Here is a 19,460-nt window from a genome sequence, read left to right on the forward strand (position 1 = left end):
CAGTTCTCCCAGAAAAAGACATCTTATTAGTCTGATTTGGTTTGTTCTCAGTAAGCCCACCTTGATTAGGTATCAGTGTTCACTACTGAAACCAACCCAGAGGCAGAAAGATGCTGAAACACGTGTAAGAGAAGTGGTACTGTGTAGAATAAATGTGTTGTGATTTTTTTCTCTATTGTCTTAGGACTGTCTGTATGTGCTGACTAGCTGCACAAAGGAACTTTAAGACATTCTATATGCTCACATTTCTTCAACCTCTTACTGAACAAAACAATCTCACAGTGGGATATCAGTGACGATTTTCAAATGGAAATCTGCATGAAAAGCAGGGCAATAACATGCTCTTAGCTCTGAGAGAAAGAATCCTTCACATCCAGGTTCTCCAATGGCTTGTTCTATGATTACTTTCAGGGGAGCAGGATGTTTACATTTCTCTGTATCACAGTCACAAGTTTCATTTCATCTATGTGTTTTATTCCTGAACTTTCAAAGTAGTGTGTGGCTTATAGGGGAGATGCTACTGAAAATTATATGTGAGATTTCTTTTTTGCAGTAACCTATCTTTATTCATGTCTTAGTTTTGTGCAAGAAAGAGCACCAGAAAAAAAAAAAAAAAAGAAATAGAAGCCCCATCATACATTCATATGATTAGGACTCTGGGCTTAAGGAAGAAATCTCTTTTATACCTATGATAAACTTGGGTGTTTAATTTTCCCTGCAACCAAGCATATCCTTTACTGGATAAATGGCTCAAAGAGGTTCTGTATACAACTTGTTATCCATAAACACAGGCACCCTAATCTTTATTTGTCACTATTATTCTCTTTAATATGTAAGTCAATTATAGCAAGCTTTAAATAGAGCAGCATAATGAGAAAATCTCCTCATAATTGAAGAAAAAGGAGTGCAGAACTTCCTGCCAACACAAACTGTTAATTTTGTAAACACTTTATGTACTTTTTCTAATTTCTATGTTTTATTCAGACTGTAAGTTTGCACAAAATAATGTTTTTAATGAAATTTCCCCCCATTGAGTGCAATTTTCTTACTTTAAATGATGACTACGTTTTGAATGTGAAACGTCTGTAAAATTCTCCTTGGCAAAAGACAAGATTGAAATCACTTCCATTTTCAGGAAATTGTGTGATCAGCATGGCAGATACAGCAATAGATATTTCCCTTCCTTTTAAACTTAGAGACCCAAATGCTTATTATTTGAATAGCTATAAAAACTGTCACTTTAGTTCACAATTCAATATTGTCATTTAATACAGAAGTATATTAGGCTTCAAAAAAGAAGAAAAATGGATGAGCAAGAAAAAACACACGTACACACACACACACACACAAGACTTTTTTTTTCCTAGCAGAAGTTAAAATTGCATTTCACTTAACTGACTAAAAATACAGAGCATAACCCCTCTCCTACACTAACATGAAGACCTGTTCTAGTATGCAAGCATATCCAAATGCTAAAATCCACACCACAGTGCAAGAAAAAAAAAAGAACATCCCATGGAAACCTACCATCAGAAGAAGACTGTATTCATCTTGCTGTGCACTGAAGTACAGTACATTCAATGCACTACATTGTGAATAGCAATAGCCTAACTTTAAGCTACATTGTCTTACATATTTTAAACCACACTTCGTTTGAAAGAACAGACTGGTTATTTCCAAGATGTCTCACTGAAAACTTATTATAGTTTGAGGAAAATGAGACTTGGTGCTTGGCAGGATAGCCAACGGCCTTTTGCTTTTCTGACTACTATTCAAATCTTGCTTGGCCCAACTTGACAGTCATTCTTCCTGACAACCTTAACAGGTTTCTGTAAATGGTATGATACCTGCAGTTTTCTTCCACTTGGGATTCCGCTCTACAGCTAATGCAGGCACAAGGGACTTGAAAATATAATATTTTCACAACTATAAAAGTATTTTTCTTTGGCTTTCCAACTACTATGCAATGTGGATGACAGGACGTTTTTTTGTTTTTTGTTTTCTCAGATTTGGCAGCCACCAGGAAACTATTTAAAAGATAGATTACCAGGTCCTCCCTCCAGAGATTGGAATTAAGTGTGTCTGGGGTTTGGGCCAAGAAACCTGTGTTTTGAAAAAGCACCTCAAATTATTCTTATATCTGCTGCCCAGTTCAAGTACCCTTTCTGGACACCTTACAGTAGGGATTAAATTACCAGAAAACCAATAGGGTACAACTGAGAAAAGGAAAACCAATAGGGTACAGAGAAAGGTACCTTTCTACCATTCCATGTTATGTGTACTATTTTAAATATCAGTTCAGCAGAAGAAAGGAAGACAGCGTATTTACTTAAGCTGCATATAGAGTGCTACAGATACATGTTCATAAGAATTGGCCCTTTTAATGTCCCAAATGGTACCTATGGTCCTCTTCTCACTTGCTCTGCATGTGAACTTGATGAGTTCATGCGGTCACTGGGGGGAGAAAAGAGTAACACTATGTACAATGAGCAACAGGACACAAGAGCTCACTTTTCCACCTAATAGGAAGCCACAGTCTCTAAGAATGCATTTTGTTAGGGGCATAATTATGCAGAAGACAGCTGGTTGTTCTCAGTTTTCATTCTGAAGACAGAATGAAAGATAATAAGCTTCAACCATACAGGCTGACACTTACATTGCTGAGAAGTAATTTTTAGAACTACTGGAAAGAACAGTCTGGTGACAAAGTGCTTTTAGATTCAGCTATAGAAGAGGACGTTGAGGAGATTATCACCTTACAAACTAGATAGCTTCTCACCTGGTTAGTACTATTTATGCACACCCCTCCTACCTGAAAAGCAAGAGGAGGACTAAGGAACCTGCTCAGGCTGTTTGCGGCCCTGTAAATTTATGAATAATTCTTTTACAACAACTTCAGAAAACAGATCTCTCTCTCAACCTGCACATAACTTCCTGTTTTTCTCATTCAGTGTATTCTATCACAGTAACTCTAAGAGGAAAGCTTTCCCATGAGAAGAGGTGAGATAAGGAATAATCTATTCAGAGAAAAAAATAAGATTTATTCTAGGTTTATAACTTTGAGCAAATCTAGTACCAATATATAATCAATGTTTCCCACAAATTTTTTTTTATTTTTATTTTTTTTACGTTTATTTATTTTTGAGACAGAGAGAGACAGAGCATGAACGGGGGAGGGGCAGAGAGAGAGGGAGACACAGAACTGGAAGCAGGCTCCAGGCTCTGAGCCATCAGCCCAGAGCCCGACGCGGGGCTCGAACTCACGGTCCGTGAGATCGTGACCTGAGCTGAAGTCGGACGCTCAACCGACTGAGCCACCCAGGCGCCCCCACAAATTTTATATCAAGACAAGTGTGCACAAAGAGAGGTATTTATTTTTAATTTTCTTATCTTAGGCAAGTGTCATAACTTAAAGAATATTTGTGATGCTTATATTATTTACTTTTGTGTTTTCATTCATTTAATTTTTCTTCTGATGGTGTTACCATTCTCTGGTCTTTCAGAGTGGTAATGTACAAGTTATCTTCTGCTTCAATATCACATTCCTGTGTAGGGATCCCTACAGCATGACTAGTTTAGATATTGAAGAGGTTTTGAGTAGTGAATAATTCTCAGAGAACCGACCCACCCCATTCTCACAATAATTGCCACATCCAGTGTACCAGACACAACCGGACACAAATGCCCTGTTATATTGTTATCAAGGGCCAGTCTTCTACAATTACTTTTAGATCAAGTTGGCAAAATCCTTGCACCAGTCTAAATGTTAACACTGAGTTTTACAGTACTGTTTTCTTTTTTTGTTGCATACATATTGAATGAAATGGATAATACTTTATTTGTGTGTTTTGTTGAGAGATGGCTTTGATAAATTCGCTTCAGGGTGAGAGTTGAGCCTGTGTGTGTCTGAGTCAGTTTTAAGAAAGAGAAGGAAAGTGAACTTCATACTGCCAGTATCAATTCAGGAGGGAGGGAGGAACTTGGCTGAGGGGGGAGCACTCAGTGGAGAGGTCAGTGAAAAAACCTTTGGCAGTTGCATGACTGGGAAAATATTTTGGTGAATAGCTATGGCTGGCAGTATTTTATATGGGTCGATTTCGGATGTGAAAAATACCCTTCCTTTCCTGTTCTAAAGGATGATCACTGGTGAATTCTATGTGGCTCACTGACGCTTTTGTGGGAGATTTTGTTTGGAGGGCTTACAGAGAAAAATGAAGAGGCAGTTAACATCTAGGTTTTAGAAGTATATACTCAGAGACTAACCTCTTTGAAAAAGGATACAGGAGGACATCAATTTCTCTGGAGAGTGGTTCATCATTCCCCATTGAGTCTACAATTCTTCAGGGTCTAGGTCAAGGCCTTTTTCTCCAGGAAGCCCTTTCTGATTATCCCCTCCTCAGTAATCTTCCTCCCTTTTGAATTCATACAATTCTTACCACCTGTGGCATTTAATTTAGCATGTAATTCTATTGCCTTTTGGAAAACTTAATACAAATAAATGAAAAATAGAACGGAATGCAGACCAAAGCCTAGCAACCTTATTATTCATTCAACCCAGCACTAGATGATGAGGGTTTATATCACCTGCTGTAACATGATGCAATCTGATGCAAGGATCTTTTTCTGTTATACTTTTACATGTGCTTCTGGGTGCTTTGGTTATAGAGCTAGGTATCAGCATTTTATTGATGGGTAAATGTTTTCTTTTCCTACCACATAAAATGAGCAGGGGAGAGGGGATCAGTGGTGGGGGGAAACTCAGCATGTTTTATCTACATAGAATTTATTTTCAGAATGCATCAAGACAAACTTTGGAGCCAAATGCTTCATTGTTTATGGTTAGATCTCAAAAGGCTGGTTGAAATAAGCTCTACATATTCATCAGCAGGCACTGCCAATAAAGACACAAATAAAGCAAATTAATAATTTTTTAAAACTGTCTTCAGACAATTTCTATGTGGTTTTGATGAACAAAATTCTAACATAAGAAGCAGCACCATTGTCTCAGTGTTTGGGCACAATCATTCTCAAGGACATCTGTGCTGTCTCCTTTTCAAGCTTGGAAGGCTGCTATTGGAACTAAACCCAGACTCCTTTGTTGGGAAAAAAAAATCTGAATTTTTAGATTTCCATTTAAGTGGAGAAACAGCTTTCTCCACTTAAATACAAGATGCAATTTATTTTACAGTGTTAAATTAATAGCAGTGATTGGCTTGGAAATAAAAAAATGTTTTGAATTAAAACACCACATATCTATCAAAAGGCTACTATAAAAAAAGTTGTTCTTTGCTAAGGCGCACTGTATACTTGCAAATCATTTTATCATAATTCCAGTCATACTATGCAGACAACTTTAGCTCAAGCCATTTGACATATGAAAATTCTGAGTTTAAATCAGAAATCAAGATGGTTGAAATTAGGCTTATAAATATGATAGATATTTGCATTAAAAGCTTTCAATATAAAATTGTACCATTTTATCAAGAATAAAACCCATCTGGCAGTCTCAATGCAGCAATGATTTATTTAGTGGCCCAGAAAGTGGCTATCAGTAGATATTCCATTTTTCTCAGATGTAAATATTGAGTGAAGTGTACTTCCTTCTTGATAGGAAGTCCAACTCAGAGATAAACTTTTGATGGACTCATTAATAGCCTGGCCTGTAAATCTTATCTCCACTCAGATCTTAAAGCAAATAGCATTATTCTTTCATTATGCAGAGGCCCTCATCATCCTGTTCTGATGCAGTACTTCAACCTAATGGCCTAAGAATATTAAAACATGAAGAGAAGAAAGGAAATACATTTTTCTTTTTTCCTTTAACACTCACTTCACATGTGCAATTATTGGCTCTGAAGCCTTTGGTCTCTGCATACAGAATTCATCCATGCTGTCTCTTCCAAAAACACACCAGACCCTTCACTCTCCAAACCACCAACGCCTTGGCAGGGGCTGGGGCTAATGTAGAGAAGCTAGATTTGGCAAGAGTGGAAAAGGAGAATTTCTAAGTGTCAGCTGAATGCCACAGAACGCTGCAACATCTTGTTCAGCTCAAGTAAGAATTCTTTCTAGGGGCAATGTGGAATACTGAAAACAAGAAAAAATCAGATGATTTTACAGAAAAACAAAATGATTATTCAGAGAAAAAGAAGAGTTGAAAGAAAAAAGAGGAAGTCTTTAACATTTTTTTTCTTGAGTTGTGAAGGGAAGCGCCTAATAGAAATATACACAGATTGGTTTTTAGGTTCTTTTCTTTCTTTCTTTCTCTTTCTCTCTTTCCTTCCCTCCTTTCCTCCTTCCTTCCTTCCTTCCTTCCTTCCTTCCTTCCTTCCTTCCTTCCTGTGTGTGTGTGTGTGTGTGTGAGATAAATGAACAATTTAGAGGGGTGCTGTGGGGAAGGTGTGGACAAAATGCTTGTCATTGATAATCAATGCTGGGCAAAAAAAACAAATCATAAGATACACTCAGCTCTCCCTCTGAAGTAACTTGAACCAAGGAGAAACTCTTCAATAATTTCACATTTTTAATATTCAGAATGTTATTTCCTATAGAAAATAAATGTTTATGTTGTATCAGATACTTATTTACCAATTAAAGTTAGAACTAAATATTGATGGATAAATATATACCCCCTTATAAACTGTGGACACTAATACAGCAGTCTTTTCCTCATTGGGATTCAGTTCAGCATGGGAAACTGTCCTTGTATTTTGTTTTTTCTAAAGCCCTTAGTATATCACAGTTTGTGTGTGTGTGTGTGTGTGTGTGTGTGTGTGTGTGTGTGTTTGTCTTTTTTTTTTTTTGACAAAAAAAAAAAGATGGAAGAAGACCTATGATTAGGATTTTCAAGCAGTCTACAATTATTTAGTGGTTATCAACAACATGAATACCAGTGTACTAAGTTGATTTGATGATAAGAGGAAAACAAATAATGTCCCTGACATAACAAGATGTCAACATCAGGAAAAACAAAACCAAACTGCAAGGCAAGTCACTTATCTTTTTGGTTGTCTATTTGTTTGATTTTTGAGAACCCTATACTCACAACAGCAGCCTAATATTTTAATTCTTGTTATGGAAATCAGAGGCCAAATAGGATTTTAGAGAAGTGGAGATCAGAAAGAGACTTTGTGACTTAAGGTGTGGCCTGAAGAGGTCCCCAAAAGGTGGGAGAATATTTTGTAGAAAAGATACTAAAGACCATTTCTGACCAAGAAAGCAGCACATGAAAAGGCTTAGATCTGGGATCTATGTGGGTATCTGGCCACTTGGGCAGGGGACATGAACCTGCCAAGGTGGGGAGGAGTCAGGAAGCACATGCAACAGAGTCAAGGTGAGGGAGCCTAGAAAGCCAGATAGAGGCATTTATATTGGATGCACAAATTATTCTTTCATTTCACCCTCACTGACCATTCCCTGAGTTCCTTCTCTGGGCCACATCTTGCATAAGACCTGGAGCCCCAGAGTGAGACAGACAGGCGTGACCCAGACCACATGGAATAGAGACTAAGACTAAAGGGCCAAACATGGAATTCCATTCAAGTCAAGTGTTTGCAAATTCCACATGGAGAAAGAAGAGGAGGAAAACACTCTTTATCAAGAAGAATCTGATCTTTGATATCCCTCAATCTTATATGTGGTAAGATATTTTATAAAGGGGTTTATAATATAATAACAGCATGGGAGCTTCGATAATATTTTTTCCTCTAAGACACTCAAAGAAAGTATAATAAGCTAACTTCAAGCAGAATAATCAGGTTTTTCAGATGACCTTTCTAAAATGATTATCAAAAAGACTTCTAGTCTTTATAATGTCTAAGATAAATAATTACACCACTGCAGCAATTTCAGGTCTGGGCTGCTTCCTGAACGCTGCCCCAAATAAAGGTCTACAAAACACTTTCCAAATATGCTAATTAGCTGAGTGGGTTTGTGTGTGTTTCAAACTATATTGAGTTTTAGTGCCAATCTGCTTCAGAGTCAGCTGAGGGAATAAAAGCACAGCTTGATTTGAGGTTAGCAGAGTGAAGGACAAGAGCATTTTGTCCCCTTTCACATCCCATAGCTTCACTGTGTATCTGTGCACTACTCTCTAAAGATTAGGCTCTAAGGGGCCACACTTTTTGAGACTTTAACACAAAAGCTTCTGACATCTCTCCTAAAAATATCCGAAAACAATTTGATGTGTTCTTAAAGCTGAAGCATGGAACTACATTTTCCTTCTCCTAGTCCTTCCCAGACTATTATGGTGATTTCCAAATGAATAGCATTGGGCTGATTGCTTATCAGGCTGGATAATGGCCTAATTTATTACAGAAACCCTAGTCAGACAGAAAAAAATGGCAAAATCCCGCTGATTTATATAATCTTTTTGAGACATAGGGTCCATGTGCAATAAAAATCTGCTAGAACATGGTGAGCCTATGAGATGGGAGATTTTTGTCTCATTAGCACCAGCATTTAAAAATAGGGCACCTCCTCAGGTTGAAATGTCAAGCCCGAGACTGCTGTGTGCAGATGGGTGTGCAGGACACCTAAATAAGTCTTAATAGTGTGCAAACATCAGATACTACACTTGATCTTAGCCAAAAGGCCGAGAAGTGATAGTGTGCAAACATCAGGATTAGTGTTTCTGGGGTCTCTGCTGTGCGCAAGTGTCCACCTGTCTTATTCAACTTAAACATAAAAAGCCATTGGTCCTTTGGGGCACAAAAGGTAAGACATACAAAGGACCTCAGAATATTTTCCTTTCACTGAGTATTTGGATCCATGCATTCAATCATTCATTATTAAGAAGTATTTATTAAACCTCCAGGTACTGTGCTAAGTGAACAACATAGCAGTGAACAAAAACAAATGTCTCTGGCCAGGATGAAATTTTAAAAACCTGGGTGGGTCAAATAAAAACATGAACATCAACCTGATTTCAAGCTCCGTGAAGTAGGGGACTGTCATTAATATTTTCATTCTCCAGTAGAGTAGCAGAATGACATAAATAATAGAGACAATATATATGAAGAAAATAGAAGTTTTCACAGAAGAACATAAAGATTAGTTTTAAAGTAGTAATAATAATTACTATCATTTATCAAAAGTACACTATCTGCCTAGCACTAATTGCTCAAAAAAATCTTTTGAAATGAAATGATAGGTGACCCTCAGGAAAATCTCCTACATAGAATCTGCAGATCCTCTAATACTGCCAAGTAACAATATTCACTTCTCAGGGCAAAATGATGAGATTAACAGACTACCTATTGATCTTACTGAAGGCATGCCAAGACCTCTGGTCCTCTTCCAAATACCCACCTATGTCAAGGGAGGAGAATGTGCAGCATCTGAAAGACCTTTGAAAGTTGGTTTCTGATGAGTGCACTATGTCGAAAACACTGGTTTTCATTTTTTTAAGTTTTTTTTTTTCATGTTTGAGAGAGAGAGAGAGAGAGAGAGAGAGAGAGAAACAGAGCATGAGCAGGGAGGGGCAGAGAGAGAGGGAGACATAGAATCTGGAACAGGCTCCAGGCTCTGAGCTGTCAGCACAGAGCCCGATGCGGGGCTTGAACTCAAACCGTGAGTTCATGACTTGAGCCAAAGTTGGATGCTTAACCAACTGAACCACCCAAGCACCCCTGGTTTTCAAATTTTTAGTCAGACCAGAAGCACCTGGAGGGACTGTTATAACACAAATTCCAAGGCCATGCCTCTGTACTTTCTGATTCAGCAAGTCCTAGGTGGGGCCAGAAATTTACATTTCTAACAAGTTCACAGGTAGGTTGATCAAGCTGCTTGCTCTACTGACTTGCTTTGTCAACCACCTAATTGGGGAAAGCCTGTCTCTAAGAATGTATGCTTTCTAGTTCTTCTGAAGTGGGGTGGGTGAAGGGAGATGAACATGACGATTAGGGGAATTGGCCCTTTATTCTTCCAGAAAAAAATAAAAGAAAGAAAACTACAGATAAAATATTAAGGCCACTAATTTAATCTTTGAAAGAAAAATAAAAGGCGTGGAAAAATTATCCTCCACATCCTATCTCTTGCTTGCACTTACAGAACCTGGCTAAAAGCTGCAGGCAAAGCTGTCTGCGGCTCACCGCCATCCCAGAGGGAGCAACTGTAGGTTAGGACTCAGGGACAGGTGGAACCACAGAAGACAGCTAGGAGCCCCACAAAGAATGTTCAGGTGTTATCTGCCAAAGTGATTATTAGGGGATATAGGGAAAGAAAGCCCTTTGACTGATCTTGGCTTCTCATTATCCTGCAATTTCTATTTCATTTCTAGGGAATAAAAGTATAGTCTTATCTAAAGATGAGAAGGACGGGGCACCTGGGTGGCTCAGTCGGTAAAGCGGCCGACGTCAGCTCAGGTCATGATCTCGCGGTCTGTGAGTTCGAGCCCCGCGTTGGGCTCTGTGCTGACAGTTCAGAGCCTGGAGCCTGTTTCAGATTCTGTGTCTCCCTCTCTCTCTGACCCTCCCCTGTTCATGCTTTGTCTCTGTCTCAAAAATAAATAAATGTTAAAAAATAAATAAAGATGATAAAGACACCCAAATTCTGAAACATCCTAAGATTAGTAGGTTTTTTTAATCATCTCAGTTTTACAAATTAGGAATCTGAAGCTCAGAGACGTTATGCAGCACCACCATGGTCACAAAACAAGGAAGCAAAGAGTCTGGATTCGATCGAGATCTATGTAGCTCCAGAGACCATACATCTATCCATTGTATTATTCTATCACTGCCCACACTATGTAGCCTCAACTTTTTTTAACGTCATAAAACTCTTATCGGGTACATACTATGTGTCAGGTACTGATATTTATGTTAGCTCATTTAAAAAAAAATCCTGAGAAAGAGGTATCATATAATCCCAAGTTTATAGATTTTAAAAACTGAGGATTAAATAACTTGTCAGACTTTGCAGAACCAGTGGCAGAAAAAATGAACTCAGTATCTTTAGCTTTCTTCTTTCCTAATACCAGTCACCCTTCACCATTCCTTCAAATTGGTCTGTCTCTCGCTTCTTATTTCTAATTATGTTTCCATGAAATTAGGTCCTCAGAATCAAATTTAATATGTAAATGAAATATCTAAGAACATAAGATATCTACTGTTGAATACCAATTATTATAGAAAGGTAAGAAGAATTCCACCACATTGAAACTGTGGCTAATGGCTGCATTAGGGATGATTTATATCTATATTAGAGTTTCAGTTAATGCGAAATAAAATGTATCCTTACCTTTTTTTCCACTTTCAAAATGAAATGAACCTGAATAAATTATTATGAATTGTATACTTTCCAATGACAGGGTTTTTTTGCAGTTAAACTGATTGATTAAATGTTATCATCTGATGAAGAAAAAATTTTCTTGAGATAACTGACCAGGCAACGGAGTTAAAATTTTCTAAGAAAACCAAGTCATCCACTCTGACACAAGATGAATTGTTTTAAGCTAAAGGTCATTTTCTTGCAGTATACATGGCTATCATTACTGATGTGTAATGGGGGTTTTCAAGCTATGTATTCTTCCCTAACATCATTTAACAGCATGAGTAATATATTTATAGTTCTCACGTCTCCTTAAGGGCAAATGTAATGCCAGGACAGGTAGGGAAATGAATAACAGTGGTTAACAATGGAATGGTTAGAGTTAAAACAAACAAAACTGGGTCATTACTGGAATATAGGGAACTAGGAGAGAGGGCAATTCACATACTTTAGAAAATTCCAAACAGCTACAAAGGCACTGGCTCTACAAACAAACAAAAAGAGCAAAACAAACAAAACCACAATTCTTTCCTTCTGTAAAGTCCAACAGGATAAAGAAAGATCTCTATGGCACTATTACTAGTAACTGATAATGTAGTGCAAAGTACTGCCTTTTGTATAATACTTTTTTGCAAGCTATTTGTTTGCATCTGTCTTTGGAGGGTAACTGAAAGGAACCACCTTTAAAATGTTTTATTTCAGTCAGAAAATTCATTTATCTAGTTTTCCAAGGAAGTCCACTCTGAGCTCTGAGTTTCAGAAGCATATTCAACTTTACTTCGGCATCTGTTCAGCATACTACCGCAAACAGAAACAGAGTGATTACTTACCTAAACACATCTGTCCAGGGGGCCTCCTCCTGACTCCTCAGCAGTGTCTGGGTTCTGACTGGTCAAAGCACTGAGTCCTAGATGTTCACTGCCCCTATTAAGACCTGTACTTGGGAGTTCTTGAGACTCTGTTTTAAACACCTGCTTAGATGGCTCACTAAAATCAACAGGGGGGTTTTACTTTCTCACTGACATTGTGCAAATGTTTGTTCACTGAGGGGAAATGGCTGAGAGGGACAGACGGAGAGCTGTGAAGAAATTAAAGGACCTTTAATGGATTAAAAACAAAAAGCCATCCTGCTCTCCAGGGTGCACATTTATTTAGCTAGATTTGCTTAAAAGTATTCTCAAGTTTCCAAATTCAGTAGCCCAGAATGACTTTAAATATTTTTTTTTTTCTGGTCTGTTGGTGAGATATGCCTTTGTATGATTATTTTAATGATGATTATCTATATGGTAATTGCAATGTAAAGCTAATATATAAGTATGGCAGAACATGTGAATGAATTATACAAGTCAAATGTTTCCAGAGTATTTTGAAAAAGCACTTTGGCTACATTTTTAAGTCTAACTAAACACTCCTACAGACATAAGAGTTATTACTCTTTGGCAAGATTCATAAGAATGGGTAAAGTTAAAAAGAATGACTTTCTGATAGACTTCTGACAGCAATTAATTTTACAAGGGACACATTTATATCCTAAATCCCCCCAAAACACTTTTTAACTACATAACAAGATGCACTTTTTAAAGACAAATACTTCCACTAAAATTTATAATGATCTGAACTGTAGAAGAAATACAATTAAATTGCTTCTTTACAATTCCTTTTCACAAGGTAATTTAATTGCATTTTCCCCAAACCATGAATAATTTTCAGTTATTGTTTAGGTTTAACCAGAATTACAGAAACAGAGTCTTAAAAGTTCTAGTTAAAAGGGTATTATCAGAGTTTATTGTTGAGGAATTACAATTGTTATAGACCAATGATAATATTTATGTTCTTTTTTCATACTTGGTTCTACAAATGCAAGCCAGAAATTAGGGAAGATTCATTGACAACATTTTACTTCCATTGTGGCAACAATTTTCCTTTCCTGGTGGTCGGCTGAGGAAACAGTGGTTTATCTCCTCCCCGTTCCTCAGTATATACTTTTGCCCAAAGAATTCAAAGTGTAGCCATAAAAGCAAGGGAAAGAACTAAAAAAGGAATTAAAAAACCCTTTATCATCTTTGATAAAAAAAAAAATACTTCCTAAATACCGATTCGGGAAACCCATTTCTAAGGCAAAAGGATGTAGTCCTAACATGTAAAATAACTTAATATTCAACAATGCAGAAATTCCTTTATAGTCAGAGTCCAGTCTTCTTTAGGCTCACACAAACCTATATCACATCACCTTTCCATTTTAAATTGACAAGATATTATACTTTTCCTAGTGACATGTGATAAACTTCTTGCTATAGAAGAACTCTTCAAGTTTAATAATAAAAATCAATAGTCTCAAAGAATTTAGATGACCCATCAGTCCTTTCTTTTGGGAAAACAAAAATTAATTTATTCTAATGATCTTCTTTGAGGTTAAAGGGCTGAAGTGATGAAGAACTATTAGGCAATATCTTCGGGATGACAGAATTACTATGGTTACCACAACAACCACCACCACAACCACCATGATTATTTTAATTTTCTCTTTTTAAATTTTGCTAAAAACAGTTTGGGAGAAAACACTATCAGTTAAGGTATACTGATTTAAAAGCAAACCAGAAAAGAAAATCAGCTAATCAAATAAATATTAATGTAAATTACTTTGAGGAGAGAGGAAGGTTAATTCCACATATAAGAACTAATATTCAAGTTAAAAATTCAAGTTAAATCCACTTTTAAAGGACTCTGACATAGCACTCTGACCAGTTTTGGAAGTTTAATTAGTGATGTAATTATATCTACAACTACTGATGACACAGACTAGAAATTCCATATTAATGAATTATAATAAAATTTACTTTAATTAGTTAATTTATCTAATTAAAAGGTACTTATGTCACTAGAGTCTGAATTCCATAAGTTCAGGAACAATGCATTATACCCCTCATGTCCACGAAAACCCAAACATTCTTAGCCCTTTTAGGAACTCAACATGTGTGAATTGATTTGAAATTTCTAGTTAATTGACAACATAAAGCATTAAAGCTGAAGGAAACATTTTAATAAGTTAATTAAATACATTATTCATTAGTTTAATAAACAATTCTGAGCACCCACTCTGGGCTAGATACTATGATAAGTTTTGGGAATTCAAAAGTGAGTAAGACATTTAAAAGTTCTTTGGCTTTTAAAATAATTTCCTATAAACTGATTGTAATTTCTATGTAATTCTAGGTACTTAAAATGATACTGTGATTGGATCTTTAAATATTATAAAAATTTTACTCAGAGGGGTGCCTGGGTGCCTCAGTATATGTGCTGGCATATCAAATCTGTGTGAAGTTTGGGGATACATAATATAGAAGAAATGAATAGTCATTACTCTCTAAATTCCCAAATTTCCTAGTATAGTAAATATTCATTTACAGTGGATCCAAGTAACCTTAAGCTTTGTCTTTTAAACTCCACCTACCCAAGCTTCAATTTATGGAGTCAGCTTTGACTTCCCCATTCTACCACAACTTCCATACTGAATAGAGTTCATTCAGCCATTGAGTCTCATTTTGTAGATAAACATTCATATGGGTTTCTAATTTAGTCCTAATTACTGCTCTGCATTTACAACTTACTATGCTTTTGCATACATCTCTCAGTGTAGGCTTTTCTTGTCTCTGTCTCCAAAAGTCGACTTCCTATTAGCATACTTTGGGCCATGTAACCCATCTTCTGGCCCAGCATCCTCTTTTCCCCTTCTCTCCAATAATTGGAATCCCACTTGGATACTGAAGATGTTTTCTCCTTTCTCTGAGCTTCAAGGAGAAGCTCTCCACCAGTCCTCCATTTCACTCATCACATCTTACACAGGACCATTTGTAATCTGTATCTGTATACTTCACTTAGTCACCAATACTGCAACTATCTGTGGGTAATACCTATGCCTTGGACCTCTGTAGATCATCCCTAGAAGTTAGTACACTGATGTGGATTAAGTCAATTTATTTTGTTGAATGATGTGTTAATGGTAACTTGAGGGCAGGGTATAATTTGAAAGTGTATTCTGAACATACACACATTGTAAATATAGTGTTAGTCATATATTTTATTGAAAAATTTTAACTCTTCAAAATTAAACATTTATTAGCAGTATATAGGATAAATGCCTAGTAATTAGAAAGGTCTATTAATTAGGGCTTTCATTTTCTAACTATTCTGAAACATACCAAAAATATACTGAAATTATCTCAGGTATATATGCTTGGTTTAATTCTAAACAGGAGTGTTCTCCTTTTTCTGACCTAATTTTTATATGTTATCAATTCATCATTTAAGATGAGTTGATCTTGTAAGTTTGAAATTTTGCAAAACAGGAAGTTTTTTTAAAGTCCCAAACTGTCTTATTTATTTATAATTTGACTTCCTTTTAACTTAATTTGGATATGCAGGCTTTAAAATGGTCTTACATGGTCCAGAATTACACAAAGTTCTAAAATACAGCAGTATCCTTTTAAGCAGGACTTTATAAATATGAATAATAAATTATGCTGAATAAATGAAATTATCATTAATTCAGTTTGTGAGAAATATGTAGGTATATGTCACATTGTTAGATATGGGTATACCTAAGGACATCTCTGATATAATTCCAATTTCATATTTATTTAAATTGCCTTTATCTTTTCCATAAAGGACTTGGAGAAAGGAAAAAATTTTTAACATGTACAGAGTCTTTAAAAACATATGGGGGAGCTTTAAAATTCTCAGGAGGGATGGTGCAAAATAATTTCCAAGCACAAGGATTTCCTCAGTTTGAACAGAGATGTCACACTCAATTCCTTTATTCACACATTAATCCAAATATATTAAACACTCATTACATTCCACACATAAGGAATTATACTATTCTTAAAAAGCTCTTTGTATATAATGTTCTAGTTCAGTAAGGAACTCCACTTTTATTTCTAATAGGCCTACAGCATGCTTATGTTTTTTTTTTTTAATAAAAGAAACTCATTTGCAGTGTAGAGAATTTTAAAATTTTAGAAAAAGTGTTAAAAAAAATCTCATAACCACTACTCAGAGATACCTACCCTTACTTTTTCACACATTTCCTAACTTTTCCTCTGATGTGTTTATGTGTCACATAAATGGGTTATTATTCTCTGTGACATTTTTATATTTCTTCTCTACAAGGAGTCTTTTATTCAAGGAATAGTCTCTACTTCATAGAATGCTTTCCACTTAGTGGGAGAGATAGAGATGAGGCCAGAAGATGAGCTAAAATAAAATGAGACTGTATGCAGTATAGTATGCAGTATAATGCACATATACAGAAAGATCCGTCCATCAGTCTGATGAAGCAAACACAAATGCTTGAGCTGAAGGTTGAGGAGTGTGCCAAGAGACCTCTGATGGGGATAGGGGATAAGAAAGAAAGTTGTTGGACTGGATACCTTGGATCTAATGGATACGTTAGAGGTGCTACAGAAATACCAGTACAATGGTAGAGTACTTCTGGAGCCTAAGGGACAAAGCAGAGGGTGTTACAGCTATGTCTTGCTAAGTAGCTAAATCTTTTGTCTAGGCTGGTGCACAAGAAAAAAAATTACAATTAATAAGAAAGAAAATATAACACTCTCATTGCTGATACCCTTAAAAATCCCCCTCTTTATCCACTCCAATGCCCAATATGAGTCCCTTCCAATCTCTACTTTAAGTCCCCAATGCCATAGGGCTAGAGACTATACTATCAGAAGCTTGAAAGACTTTGGAGGTGACCAATGTTTTATCTACAGTGAAACCTTGACAACGTTAAGATCTAGTGCTAGATGCTCAGTATAATCAGGGTCTTGATGATGATAATAATAATAACAGTAATATCATTTAACTCTTAAGGTTGTTATAAGGGTCAAATATGGTAACATTTGTTAAGTGCTAAGAATGGTGCTTGGCACATAATAACACTATATACATTGTTGTTAAAGTCAATATCCCCAAAGCATCAGGGGGGGAATGTTAAATAAATATAAACATACAAGCAAACAACAACAACATAGTAACTAAAATTCCTGCTATAGAACACAATCCATGTGTTTTGAGGTAATTGCCAATTCATTACACAGTTATTTCTAAATGACTTCAAATCATAAGACTTATCAATCTAATACTATTTCTATGGATGAATTAAAAAGGTAAAGCATCCAAGTTGATTATAATTGAACTCATTTCAGGTCTGATAATTTTGGCAGTTTTAGAGTAGGAAAATACAGAGGTTCTGAGTCATTTATGAAATGAAGGGGTCTGTGCTTTGAAGTGCCATAGCCTCATTTTAAAGAACTTGTAAAAATGCTCAGAAATATTTGCATTCTAGAATATTTTTGGCATTATATAAAAGATGCTTAATAAACTGCAAAAGATTGAGTAATTTTTCAAAACACCCAGACTGCAGCTGTTAGGTCATTCTTATTCCAGATATTCTATATTGTACATGGAAGAAAAACCCCACAAGTATTTTTTCTGTATTTATAGCCAAAGGCTGGTCACTGGAAATTTATGACACTCTGCAAAAAACAATGCTGACCTTGCAAGTGCCTCCAAGAAAAGAGTAGATTCAGAATCCATTGAATGAAATCAACTTGACTCCAGCCTACCCCACCGGTTTGTGACCTAATTTTTAAAAAATTCCTTAATTCAATATATAATAAAGCTCCCTGAGGGCAAACAATCTGCCTCTTGTATGTTTTCCTGGAGCCCAACATAGTATTTTGGCACATTACACATGCTTAATAAGTATTTGTTAAGTTAGTTAAAAATAAACACAACCAATAGCATCAACAAAGCCTGTTTTGTATTAGAGCATCAGATGTTTTACAAAGAAATCTTAGCTCAGATGTCATCCTTATTTCTGACTTTCATTTATTCAATATTTCTAAAAAATTTCTAAGAAATAGGTAATTCTACTTATTTTTTTTTTCCTAGGACAGAACCTTAAGCAGTTTAAACATCAAAATAAACACTTATCATGATACGAATTCCATGTCACATGATTTGTACACAGTAGTTATAATTCTCACAAGCATTCTGCAAAATGGATAGTTTCCATCCCTATTTTATAGATGAGGACACTGAGGCACCAAGTGCACATAGTTCACATAGGGAAAAAGGGACAACTTTAGGATTCTGTTATTCTACTTTTTTAAAATGTTTTTGTTTTATTTTTGAGACAGAGAAAGAGCATGAGTAGGGGAGGGGCAGAGAGAGAGGGAGACACAGAATGTGAAGCAGGCTCCAGGCTCTGAGCTGTCAGCACAGAGCCCAATGTGGGTGTTGAACTTATGAACCTTGAGATCATGACCTGAGCCAAAGTCGGATGCTTAACTGACTGAGCCACCCAGGTGCCCCTGTTCTTCTGTATTAGCTTTGAAATCATCTTACTGCTTAGGATCTTGCCTTGAGAATATATTTTGATAAAATGTGGTATAAATGAATCCCAAAATAAATGTTATATCCCCACCCCAAATGAGAAGGTGCTAATAAAGTATTTTATTCCTTTATTTGTTCTAGTAAGAGATCATCTCTCTCTTATTTCCACAGAAGGATGCTTAGGAAAAGAAAAAAAATCCTTAATACCATCAATGGAAAGAAAATGAATCCCAATCAGTTCCCTGTGGGGCCCTTCCTTGACAGGAATGGACACTCTGACCACTAACACATTGCTACCATTTTGATTTCTTGAGTCCGTTAAGCAGCACAAGAATCCTTTACATTTTCAAATACTATGTTGAGAAGCGGGAATCTGTGAGCACTAAGGAGGTGTCTGTCAAATGCATGTTAGAAATGCATATATCTGTAAGAAAATTATCAAATGGATGGAGTTAAATATTGAAATTGGTAGGACCCCAAATATAAAGTATGTTAAAAAGCCTTGTCAGCTGTTCATACCAAAAAAAGGGGGTATTCTAGATTAGTATATATAAAATATTTTTATACTAGCACATTTTGTACCCAGCAGTTTTCTTTTAACTAGAAAATCCTCTAGTAATAACAATCTCTTCACCAAGACAAACTTTCTTAAGTCTCTTCATTGTTGTTAATTTCTTGTTATGTGGAGCAGATTTCCTTGGTATTACTATACAAAATTTTGAATTAAATAGAACTAGGCTATCCCCAAAACTTAGTATACTATCTGGAAATACTAAAGTTCTATTAATGTAATC

The 19,460-nt window shown here is 36.1% G+C and overlaps 1 protein-coding gene and 1 pseudogene across 21 annotated transcripts in view; both read right to left on the reverse strand.

Annotated features, from left to right (window-relative positions):
- Nucleotides 1-19,460, reverse strand: part of NRXN1 (neurexin 1) — a 1,129,526-nt gene that overhangs the window by 942,503 nt on the left and 167,563 nt on the right. The window lies entirely within an intron of this gene.
- LOC128773588 (U2 spliceosomal RNA) lies at nt 8,465-8,605 on the reverse strand (annotated as a pseudogene).

This window comes from Panthera pardus, unplaced genomic scaffold, assembly GCF_024362965.1.
Source record: "Panthera pardus isolate Hobbes unplaced genomic scaffold, ASM2436296v1 HiC_scaffold_25, whole genome shotgun sequence".
Classification (NCBI taxonomy): domain Eukaryota; kingdom Metazoa; phylum Chordata; class Mammalia; order Carnivora; family Felidae; genus Panthera; species Panthera pardus.